The following is a 12,716-nucleotide window of genomic DNA, read 5'->3' as shown; positions in this document are numbered from 1 at the left end:
TTTTAATTTTATTTTTGTTATGGCACATTTTTTTGTTTATTTATTTATTTAAATTTTATTTTATTAGTTTCAAGTATACAGTACATTGGTTAGTCATTTATATAGTTTGTAAAATGATCCCCCTAATTGCTCTTTCTCTCCTCTGGTACATTCTTAAGACAAAGTGAAGATAATAGTCAAGGTTCTAGAAGGCACAAGTATAAGACAAAAACATGTATTGTTTAGAAAAGGGACTCTGACGATGAGGGCAGGAGTTTAACTTATTCTCTGTGTCCTGAAGTCTAGCAAAATAATTGCCACATAGTGAGTGCTCAGCAAACCTCGGCTCTATTGAATGGAAATGGGTTTCATGTATCACAACAGAATCAACTGAATAATACATAGTTTAAACTACTATAGTTGTAACTATTGTATAAGTACTATAATTACAATAGTTTAAACTATAAGTAGTTTAAATATATATGTACATTTATATTATTATATATCTAGTACTACAATACAGCTTGGACAGTGATCAGAGGAAGTTTGCATCTCTATTAGAAGGCATCAGCCTTCTAACAAATCACAGTAATGTGGAGCAGGAAAAGCAGAGACTTGAGTTTCAGTCTAAATTCTGACATTGGTAGCTAAGTGAAGATGCTAAGCCTTTGGTCCATGTACACTCCAGGAGCCTTGCTTGTAAAATTTACCAGCAGAATATTCTTCCAGCTCTAAGGTCCTAATATTATCTGATAACAAGCTAATCCACACTCATTTAGTTTTATGATGAGAAACCAGTTGGAAATTTTCCAGCTTCAGCGCTTTAAAAAACAAAACACAAACAAAAAAAACCCTCAAAGATCTTTATTTTGAGCATGATGTGGATGTAAAGCAATGTAGTCACCTCCACTTTGTCTCTAAATTCTCAACACTATTCTGCAGATGGCACCATATGTTCTGTTTTATAAACTCTGTTTTATTTAGTTAAGGTGTTCTGTTTAAATGCAAAGTCATAATCACTATTGGAGATCTTACAAGAGAAATATAAAAGCAGGTTATTGTATTAAAAATTAGAAAACAAAATATACTGATGTTTATATCTAAAAAGAGAGAAAGGGAAGAGGAGGTAAACAATTCCTCATTACCCATATCTCCCACTGGATTTTTTTTTCCTCTTCTTACGGCTTCTCAGTCTTTTTGTCAACCTCCATTCAAATGGCTGTCCCTGTCAATTGTCTGTCTCTGCTTAATGTCATTCTTAAAAAGACTAGCAAACTTTCTGAGTGACACTACAAAATGCAAATCAATTTGCATTTCTGCCACAGTGGAAATTACTTTTGAAAACTTATGCATCCTTCCTAGGCTCTTTGATGCCTTAATTGCCTAGAATGTCACTTGATCTATAAACTTTCTGCTAGTGGTTCCATCTGAAAAAAAGTCTGCGTGAGTATGAGAAGTATGTTCTTTCATAAGACGTTTTTAAATAAATTCTAAAATCTTGTCTGGTACACATCATTATGAGATACCGAGATGACCTATTGCCATGGTTTGTTGAGAGTGTGTGTGTGTGTGTGTGTGTGTGTGTGTGTGTGTGTGTGTGTGTATTTTCCAGACTTGGCAGGTGCAGCACAGAAACCTATTGTAGTCACTACACAGACTTCGAAGCCAGATTGCTTTACAATCGTGGATTTTTCTCTTCCCCAATCCAGTGACCCTGAGCACTTCATATCAATTCTGCTCATCTTGGGCTCCACTTTGTAAAATTGGAGATAGAAAGTGCCTAACTCATAAGGTTACTGTATTGATGAAGTACTATTGGACTTCATACTTGGGGCCTTGTAGGTAATCAGTGGCCACTTTCCTTCCTTTGATGGGTTGCGTGTGGAAACACTTTACGGGACATTTCTAGAGAGCCCAAAACGTGAAACTGAGTGTAAGTCATGGGTATGAAAAATCCTGGCTATTGCCACAAAATTTTTTTTATAATATCCCATTTGCTGTCTTTACATAATATGCATCCTTATCAGACTACATAAGCCGTTCATATTTTCCCTCCCTCCCTCCCTCCCTCCTTCCCTCCCTCCTTCCCTCTCTCCTTTCCTGTTCTTCTTCCATTCCTTCTTTTCTTTCATGCGTGTGCTTCAGAAAATATGTGCAGCGAATTGACATAAGGCAATGTATGGATTGGCATTAAATTTTGCAGATGAAGAAACTGAGATACGGATAGGCTGAGGAAGTTATGCAAGTTCATTTAGCAAGAAAATGGCAGCTCTGGGCATGCCAGTTCTGTGTGGTCTCTCTCCTGCACCAAGCAGCTCTGTAGCAGCATTTCATGATCATCCTATTAGTTTCTCTGATCAAATGACACTAAACCTGCACTTTTGTTTCTCTCTTAGGGAAGGGCTGATTTCAGGCCTAATAGCAGCTATTAACATTCGCATATGAAGTCTTTTTAGAATGTGAGAATAGCTTGGAGATTAAATTCTTTTAAAGCAAACTTGAACTAGCTTTTCTATCGATGCTATGAAGAGGAAAATAGTCTTGTCCAAGGTCGATAAAGAATTGAAAAGTGAGGTTAATAATGAAAGCAGAATTAGAAGCAGTTTCAGTGGTGATATGTCATATGCAAGCCTATAAAATAAATAGCAATTATCACATTAGAAAAATGAGTCTCTTGGAATGGAAGCCATTTCTGACAACTCTTTCTCTGTGCCACTCTCCTGCACCTTGCTCACTTTGTGTCTCTTATTGACTAAATCAATGCATGACATTCCCCACTCTGTGCTTAAGATGAAAGCTGTTTTGTTCCATAAAAACTCAATAACTAGCCACAAAAACCATGCCTTTCTAAAAGCAACCCCTTACATATTGGCTTAATGTATTATAATATACTGTCTGTATTTTATTTTGTGTATGAAACTAAAATGATTATGTGCTTATGCATATTACATCTATAATACATAATAACAAATTCTTAATAAATGGTATCACGTATTACATACCAAATAATATATGAGAAATGCTTGTTTTATGTTATCTCTCTGAATCCTTACAACAGCCCAGTTATTAATCATCATTATTACCATTTTACAGATCAGAAACAGGAGTTCAGAGAAATGTAATGATGTGTTCGGTTTTGTGGTGCTGGAGGTTGTCAGAGAGAGAATTTAAACTCCGTTTCGCAGGATACCTCGTCTTAATCCTAAGTATATATCACCTCCTTAAATTTATTATATAGAATATCCACATATAAATGATGCACTACTGATGGCAGAAAGTCACAATTTGTTTTTCCAAAGCTTGGAGACATTAATTTAATTCTGAATTTTTAGTTAAGTCAGATAAGTAAATGTCTCAGTATAACTTAAATTTTCTATTTCTAAGTCATTTACATCAAGTACAAAAATCCTGACTGCTTCGTGAGCCCATTATGATGGACCCACTCCTTTAAAATATGCTGTTTGTTGTCACTACATAATAGGCATCCTTGTCAGACTACATATGCCATATGTTTATTTGTCCCCAAGATCACATGTAGTGATAAACTTCACATCTGTAGCAGAACAGTAGTCCCTCAACTAGGACAGGCTTATACAGAGACAATCTTCTGCCCAAACTTTCTCCACTGGGTACCTTACTGTCATAATGGCCACCACTAGACAGACTCCTGAGAGCGTTGTCCATACCATAAACACAAGCGTTATTGTGAACGATGTGACAGCGACAGCATCTCAAGGACAGAGGAACATTACCTCACCAGCCAAGACTAAATGGTTTCTCAGTGCCCAGAGATAAGTTTGCCCCAAATATCTGAGCTTAGTTGAAATCTTTCTACAGAGCAACTGGTTTGGCATTTGTTTGTTTGTCTGTCTGAGACTTTCAGAACTTCTCTCAGCCACCAGCTTCTCTGTTAAACACCTAACATAGTGTAGCACATGTTCTGTATCACACATGGCATAACCGTTTTGCATGCCTATCACACCATTACAGAGTAGGTATTAACCCAATTTAGCAGATGAGGAAACTGTGGCACAGATAAATTAAGTAACTTTCTTAAAGTCACTCAGTGAGTAAGTCATGGAACCAAGATCTAAACCCTGGCTTCCCAAACTCAGAACCCGCCCTCTGATGCACAATGTGGCATCAGCCTCGACACACATACGCGACACACATCGGTTCTTTCCTTCCCTGCCAGCACGTCCAGGTGCCTCTCTCTTCCTATTTCCTTGCATGTTCTTTAGTGGAAAAACATTGAGCTGATAGAGTTTCTTTGTAATTCTGTCTTGTAAGAGCTAATTATTCCCCGCCTGCCGCCTCCCCCCTCAACACACACACACGCACACACACACACACACACACGCACGCACACACACACACACACACAGAATTGAGACGGTCTTAAGAGGCAAAGAGGAGAAGAGAAGAGAGAATGTGATTTCATGACAGACTTTAGGGTTCCTGAATTTCAAATGTTAAGTAAGATTTTAAAAACTCTGTTAGTATCCTATTCATTATATACTACCCTATAATCTTTTCTAGGTTTTTATCCCTATCCCAGTAACTTTTTTTTTTTAATGAGGTACAAGCATCATAATTTGCAGCTGGGAAATAGCTTTAATGTGGGCAGAAAAATATCACTGTCTTTGAAAACGGCATCTCTTTTTAGTAACATTTTAAACTAAGCGATTGGTAGGGGTGATAGCAGGGCAGGTTGACGGGGCAGTATTTTTACCCTTGTCTTACTGCAAACATATTTTACCTCCAGCCTAAAGAAGAGCTAATGGTACTCCGTCCCTGAAGGGTTAGGACTGGGCTCAGTGAAACGAGTCTGTGAATCCGATTTAAAAGAGCAGTATATCAGGCGGGCAGAAAAACTTTATCCTAGAAAAAGATGAAATTTACTGAGTGTTTACAATGTGTCGTATACTCTTCCACGCACCTGCCACCTATCATCTAATTTGATCCCCCTGAAACGGTATGAGGAATGGCTATTATTATTCCCATTCTAAAGAAAGTTAATTTTCCCAAGGTCATTCAGTGAGTGACAGAGGTGGAAGTTAAACCCAAGGAGTCCACCTTCAGAAAGTGGGCTCTTATTCTCTATATTGTATAGACTTCCTGAATATTGTTTTCTAGAAAACTCTATGTTACTCCTACTCTTTCACCTCATTTAATTAACAACACTTTTTGAATGTATATCCTCTGCTAGAGATTGCTGAAGATGCTGGAAATGCAGGGGAAAGTCACGGTTATCTATATCTTAAAGGAATTCATAACATTCCGCTTAATATACTGAAATGTGTTCTCCTCTACCACACTGCAAATAAAGTGTAAGTTATGGCTGGTGCTGAATACACATTTTTAAATGAGGAAATGTACAAATAAATGCATAAAACCAGCCTGAGAGTGATGGACACATAAACATATGCTGCTAACATACATGCCAGTGTTTTCAGGACAGACTAATTTTTGTTCCTCAAAATCCATTCCTCTCCTCTTTCTTAGTAGAGGAGCCCCTGGTATTTACCTAGACTAGTGGAAATGAAGAATTCAATGATATTTCCTACTCCCCTGTGTAGTGAGGCATGGCTATATAGCTAGTTTTAGTTAAATTAATAATAAATGTAGTTTTATGTGTAATTGTCAAGAAGTAGCCCACTTTTCTGTATCTCTCCCACCATACCAACTCCTGGAATGCAGATATGATGGCTGGAGCTTGAGGGGCCATCTTGGACTATGAGGTGACACATTAAGAATTGCAAAGCAGCAATGTGTAAGGATACAGATCCTCATGATTATAAAAGCTCTGTAATCTCCTTTATGTGAGATTATGTGAGAGAAATAGATTCCTGTGTTGTTTGAGCCATGGTTATTAGACTTTTTCTGTCATAAGCAGTTTAGTACCAATCTTAATGATTCAGTGTTAAGATACAAATATGCATAGTGTTGCAGGAAGACAGATTAGGGAGTATCTAACTGAAAAGATGGGACTTACAAAAGATTTGCAAGAGGCCGTGGCAGAAACCTGAAGAAGAAGCATGCATGGTGAGAAAATTCTTTCAGGGACCAAAACTATATTTCTAAAATTCAGTGGTTTTATCTCTCCTTATTTACCTCTTTATGCTCAGTAACCTCCTCTGTAAAAAAATAAATAAATAAATAAATAAATGTCTTTGTTCCAGCCCCCGCCCCCTTGGCCAGCAAAGCAGCCCTCAGAAATGCAATGCCACTCGGCCACCTCTGACTTTTTTCTTCTCCCTTAAGCTTTGAAATGGCAGAGGCAGAAGTAGCATAGGCCATCCAGTAACCAGAGTGCCTTTTTTTTTTAATCTCTGGATCCTTACAACCTCCTTGGGACATACCATTGCGTCCATTTTACAGAAGAGAAAAAAGGGTCCCAAAAAAGTAAGAGACCTTGTCCAATTCAGTCAGTAAACATGTGGCGTAGCCATAATACAACCCTTCTGGTTCAAGTTGTCTGTTCTCTCCGCCACATCATTCACACCTGTTTAGCTGTGACTTCTAATCACTGGAAGTACGGCATCGATGCTATTGCCTGCCCGGAAAAGCGAGAGTGACAGAAAAGGGGGTGAAAGAGAAATAGAGGCGGAGGTGACGGCATGCAAGGTTCTCTGAGGAAAAAACATGTATCCATTCCTCTTCTGGTAAGGAGGGGGTTTAGAATTTGAGCACCGCAGATAATGGGCCCCAACAAAATGTGAAACATGAGATCGACACCCTTAGAAGGCTGTGAGGGACAGTGAAGACCTGAGGACTGGTAGTCCCTAGGGAAAGGTCTGGCGAGTCATCAGATGTAGTCCCACGGTGACACAGAACACAAGTGCCTGAGCAATTACATTCCCAGGGCTATCTGATAAGAGGCATGACTAGAAGAATCTTCTTCGTGGATTATATCTTAAGCCAATGGCTAGTGTCTCTAAGAGGAATTATTGCCTCAAAGTCATTGTGATCACAATCAGTGGATAATTCTTTACAATATGTAAACCAGAGCCACGTTCCCAGGAAGTCTCAGGAACTTTTTGAAAATAAATAGTTCTTGATCTAACCTAATAATGTAATACTTTTAATATTGTTTGAAAGGAATACTGAATGTATACGATGATTTCAAAAATATACAAGTAAATATGTATGTTTTTCATCGCACACGTATTAATGGCATCTGTGGACCCTTTGAAAATAGCAGTGTCTAGGGGGAAATATTTACTTTTACTCAATCTTTTGGTGCATATTTATTTACAAGCTAAAACATATTTCCATCCTCTTTATGGGCATGAAGAAGAGAAATATTTTACAAACCTTTTTTGCAGTGCCCTGGCCCTCTTTCGTGTTTGAAATCCACACATTACAAAGCCCTGTGACAGAAGAAAGAGACATACCAGCCTAGAGACTAACTCTGTCAGTTCATCAGCATCGCGTTCATAGCCAGTGTAACAGCATGCTAACAAAGGTCTCCTTGTTGGCTCAGAACACCAGGCAAAGCCTAAATCTGCCAGTGCTGAATACAAGTAACCTAGATTATAAAAAGATCATTAAACCATCAATGGAAGACCCCTAAGAAGTGACTTAACCTAGTTTTTTTTGCTCCCAGCCCAACAGTAGACTCCAGTTTATAAGTAAGAAGAGCTCAGAGAATGATTGGCATGCCTCAGAGATGTCTTTATCAGTTTTTAGGCCTGAGACGGTATTCTGTATTTCTAGATATATCTAATCAAAGCAAGAGAGGTGAATGGGATCAAAGAGAACAACTTGTGTTGGAGAGTGGAGTGGCCTGTCCAGATCAGAAATGGAAACTCGCCCTCAGAGGAATGAGAGCAGAGCTTGTAGAACTCATGGAGTGTCCTGCACAGCTTCTGGAGTAGAGGGAGCTGTGCGTACTTATAGTGATTTGCATAAGAACGAGGCAAGTGAGCACCACAGAAGGGCTGGCTAGAGGTGTCTTGAAATGCTTCCATCCATGAAGACCATTGGCGGAGAAGCTAAAGAGCAGTCACAAGAGGAGAACAGGAGAGAGCAGCACCTACCTCAGCTGTGATAGAGACTCCTGAGGGGGGCGGGAGGGATCGGGGACTTAAACCAACTAGCACGTTTAACAACCAAGAGGACAAGTAGCCTTTAAGTAAAATCGTCTACCTGACCGTTTCCCTCCCATCCATCGCCTTTGATCGGACGCCTCAGGATCCAGAGAAATAAATTAAGTAGGAGAGGAGCAGAAAGAAAGAAGAGAAAGAAGGATGGAAGAACACCCTTGATCCCACCTACACGAAGCAGTCCTAAAGAATTACAGACTGAGCTGAGTCAGGGGAGCAAAAATATTTTCAACTGGTAAAAAATCGAATTTCATATTTTCTACTGAATTGGACTTTGAAAAATCTATGAATGAGACTGTGTTAATACCAAAAAGTCTTAGGGAAAACAACGAAATATTGATTCAGGGACTATGACTGAGTGAGGGAGAGAGAAGAGTCTGTTGGAAGAACTATGGTAAAAAGTAATAATTTTTTTTTTCTCATACCCATTCCCCGCATCACGTATTTCTTTACTTTAGTTATCCTATGTACGAGTTTGCTAGGGCTGCTATCATAAGATACCACAGAGTGTGTGGCTACCATAGCAGAATGCATTCACTCCCAGTCCTGGAGGCTGGGAATCCACAATCAAGGTGTCGGCAGATATGGACTTTCTCGTTGGCTTGTAGATGGCTGCCTCGCTGGGTCCTCACGTGGTCTTTCCTCTGTGTCTCTTTGTGTGTCCGGACACCAGTCAGACTGGATTAGGATCCTTCTGAGGGCCTCATTTTAACTTAAATTACCTCTTTAAAGGTCCTATCTCCAAATACTGTCCCATTCTGAGGTACTAGGGATTAAGACTTCAATACATGAATTTTGTGGGAAGACATTTCAGCCCACAACACTCTATTATTAGGTGTTTGCTTGATGCCATCGAGGTGGCTAAGTGCTTCTCTAGTAATAGCAGTGTGCACCTATCATGTTTTCAGTGAAATTTAGCCAAGTACTTTACATGTGTTATGTCATTTAAATCCCACATGTCAATCAATCATTAACCCTGGCTGTAGAGTAGAAAACAGCCACATAGAAGTTAGATAAATTTTCCCAGATCCCACAGTTAAGAAATAATTCAGCCAGAATTCTAACACGGATAGTCATGTCTAAGCCAGCTTCCTGTATTTATGACCTCATTCGTCATTGGGTAGCTGTATAACTGGATGATAATCTATTTCTATACGTGGGCTTTATGAATACCCCAGCGATGTGAGATTTCTCTTTAATGTCATGTGTGTGGAACTCTACTCTTCTTGTCGTTGATATTCATGTGTGTAAAACTACTTAAGAATAAACTACAAATAGCCATATGTATATAAAATATAAATGCATATAACTTTAAACATATGGTGGTATAATATACATATATGCATATATTTATACATAAGAGTTAGCTGTTTTGTAAAATGACTAAATTTTTTTCACAGTGCAGAATTTGTTCTTTTTGGTGAATGTTATTGTTGCTTTTTAATTAAAGAAATTAAAGAACTTCAGTTATTTTAAAAAAAAAAGACTCATTAACACTTATCGAGGATTTTTTATGTGCCAAAATCTTTGAACATTTATTTGGTTTTATCCTCCCTGCATCTTACAGATAAGAAAACAGATTCCAGGAGAAATTAAGTCTCAAGTATCTGTATAGAGAATTTGACTGGTCTTTGCAAAATCTCCCAAAAGATCCAAAGTAGGGAGATTCAGGAAGTTGGTTCTAACAGGCTTGAGCTGGACAAGGCCTTTCCACATCCCTGAAAAACTGTCCTGTGACAATCTTTCATGAAGAGAGAACAGTCAGACTCCAGCATTAAAAGAGAGCTCTCCATTAAACAATCCATCAGAGATCTTAACTTCTTGTCGGTTGTCACAAGCCTGATAGAGGCTGTAATTTCAGAATTTTTAGATTACTGACTACCGAACTTCATGGTACATATTAATCAATCGAGATGCTTATTAAAAAAATATTTGTCCCTGAGCCTGTCTCAGAAATTATTATTCAGTAATATCTGCTCTTGTCCAGGAATTAATATATAAATTTTCCCAGGTAATAACTGGAGTAGTTTACCCAATTCTGGTTTATATTGCCAATATCCTACGTCATTAAGAAACATTTATTTATATTAGTGCTTCTTCACTTTGGCTATTATTAGACTCAACATTTTTTGAGGGGGGGTTGGTTGTTGTTTATTTCTTAGTTTTTTGGTTTTTGGGTTTTTTTGTAGTTATCATTGCTATGGCCCATACCCAGAGATTCCCGGCTAATTGGTCTGCAGTGGAGCTTAGAAATCAGGCTATGTTTAAAGCCCCCCAAGTGCTTCTAAAGGAACAAAGGAGCAAGAGCTGGGCGTGGCCTCCCAGAAGCATTATAATGGAGTCACAAAGATCACAAAGACCAAACTAATTCTCCCAGTAAAAGCATCCCAGTTAAAATGCTGCCATTGAAGATTATTTTCCCCAAGGTTAAGTATTGTTTTCTCCACTGGTGAGGTAACACTTCTAAAATATGCTACTATTATACTTAAAAATATTGATTTAAAATTTCTATGTTGCAAAAAGCTTCTGAACTATAGACAGTTTTTACTAAAAGGGAACTTAGAGAAAAGGAGCTTCAAAGAAAATGAAACTGTCCAGAGGATATTAGAAAAATCAAAGAAAAAAAGACAAATTTGGAAGAGACCATAGTTGTGATATGTGGAGAGTTCTTATATTTTGTCATGTTCTGTGCTAAACTGTTAACATGCATCGTGTTATTTAATCGTTGCAATAATACTGTGATATCTACATGATCATTAAAAACATTTTACACCTAATAAAACTGCCCAAATTCACAGAGAACATAAAGCAAGTTATCGGGACCAGAGATCAAGGCTTGTGACATCAGAGCAATGGTCTTCCTATTACAAGACACTATTACTGCGTACTATTCCCGGATAAATGATTGAGACTTTTCCATGAAAGAGAGCTGGGCTTTGAAATTCCAGGTGTGATGAAGAAATCTACGGGGATCAAAGCTACAGAAAAGAACTGACCATGGAGATGTGAGGGCCACAAAACAAGGCCGAGGTAGCCCAGATGGGAAACTCACATCCCCCACATACGCCCCCTGGGAAGAACCTGCCCCATTGGAATCCGGATTCCTGCAGGGCATGTAAGAGACATGTGGGCTTCCTAATCCTTGCTCTGTTTTTGTTCTAGACTTGCCTGCTTAAACGTTGCTTTTGCTGAGTGTGCTGAGAGCTACACTCAATACTGAGAACATACTATGCTGTCTGACCTTATCGTCACCTACATAATCGAGAGGAAATGACATATACATTAAAGCAAAGGAGTATTTATGTTCAGAGCTATGAGTAAAATCATTTTTGTGCAGGAAGGATGACAAAATGAAGGAAAGAAACAAAGAAGGAAAAATGTTGATTTCAGAAACATGAAAGAGCTATATGGCGGGGGTGAACCCTGAAAACTGAAAATGCATATATGCCTGAACTATTGTACTCCCCATAGAACCTACCCTCCCCCATTTCCTCTTGACTCATTTTCCTGAAAAGGTAAAGAGCCAATAGCATGTTAAGCCTTACTGATGACAATATAGTGAACCTTCCCTTCCCCACACATCTACTCAACCCTTCAGAAAATTCCCAATGGGTAAGGAATACTTTATAAACCACCTATTTTCCTCTGAGTGCTATTATTATGGGCCAATTTCTTTGAAAGTGTTTCCTGAAAAACATTACCTACTGACTAATAAGGATCTCTTCGTCAATAGCAGAAATCCTATGGCAACTATTTACCAGCACTGCAAGTCCACAATGCGTATGTTCCTTTTTGTTGTTGTCGTTGTTGTTTCCTTCTGGTCTGAATGATATTTTTCAAAAATAACAAAACGTATTTATACAACTTTTCTTTATTTTCAGATCAATTGAGTAGCTCTCTTCTTTCACTCTAAAACAATTTTTTTTTTCCTAGTTATTCCTGTTGGATGGGGCTACTACAGGAGATAGGAAGAGTAGAAATTCTAACTTCCTTTAATCCATCCCAAGGCTTCTGCCATGGGGCGCAAAGCCCTGAAGTGTTGGCTGTTCTGCTGTGCATAGTTCAGAGAATCCACTCAGAAAGCATACATCTATGTATACAGCTTTTATTTCACTATATTTTCATTTTGATTGATTTTTATATTTCTTTCTGAACTTTATAACTTGGAGATAAAACCAGCTTGACACTGACCACTTGATATTAAAGAATGTACTGAATACTCACTCTTAAGAGAAAATTGGATCCGTGATGTGACTATTTCTATTTAATGTCACGTAGTCACAACTTGTTAAGACCTGCTTTTCTTAAGGCTCTGAAATTGCACTTTTAATGAAAATTCATTTTCAGTGTTTGGTGGATGCTTAAAGCAGGACTTCATCTGTAAATTACCTATAATTTTCTTCTGCTAGCCTGGCTCCTAATACAAAATCCTAATACTGTAATATGGTTTACTTAAATTTTCATCAATATGAATTAATTAAAAAAACAGTAACTGATTGATGTCTGTAGTCTAGTTAACAGTATCATACCAATGTCTTGCCTTGGATATTATATAAGCTGTTACTATTGGGGAAACTGAGGGAAGAGTGCCTGGAAGTATATATACTTTTGGTGCAAATTTCTGTGATC

Source organism: Pteropus alecto, unplaced genomic scaffold (genome assembly GCF_000325575.1).
Source record: "Pteropus alecto unplaced genomic scaffold, ASM32557v1 scaffold42, whole genome shotgun sequence".
In the NCBI taxonomy this organism is placed as follows: Eukaryota; Metazoa; Chordata; class Mammalia; order Chiroptera; family Pteropodidae; genus Pteropus; species Pteropus alecto.
Note: the sequence above shows the minus strand (reverse complement) of the source record.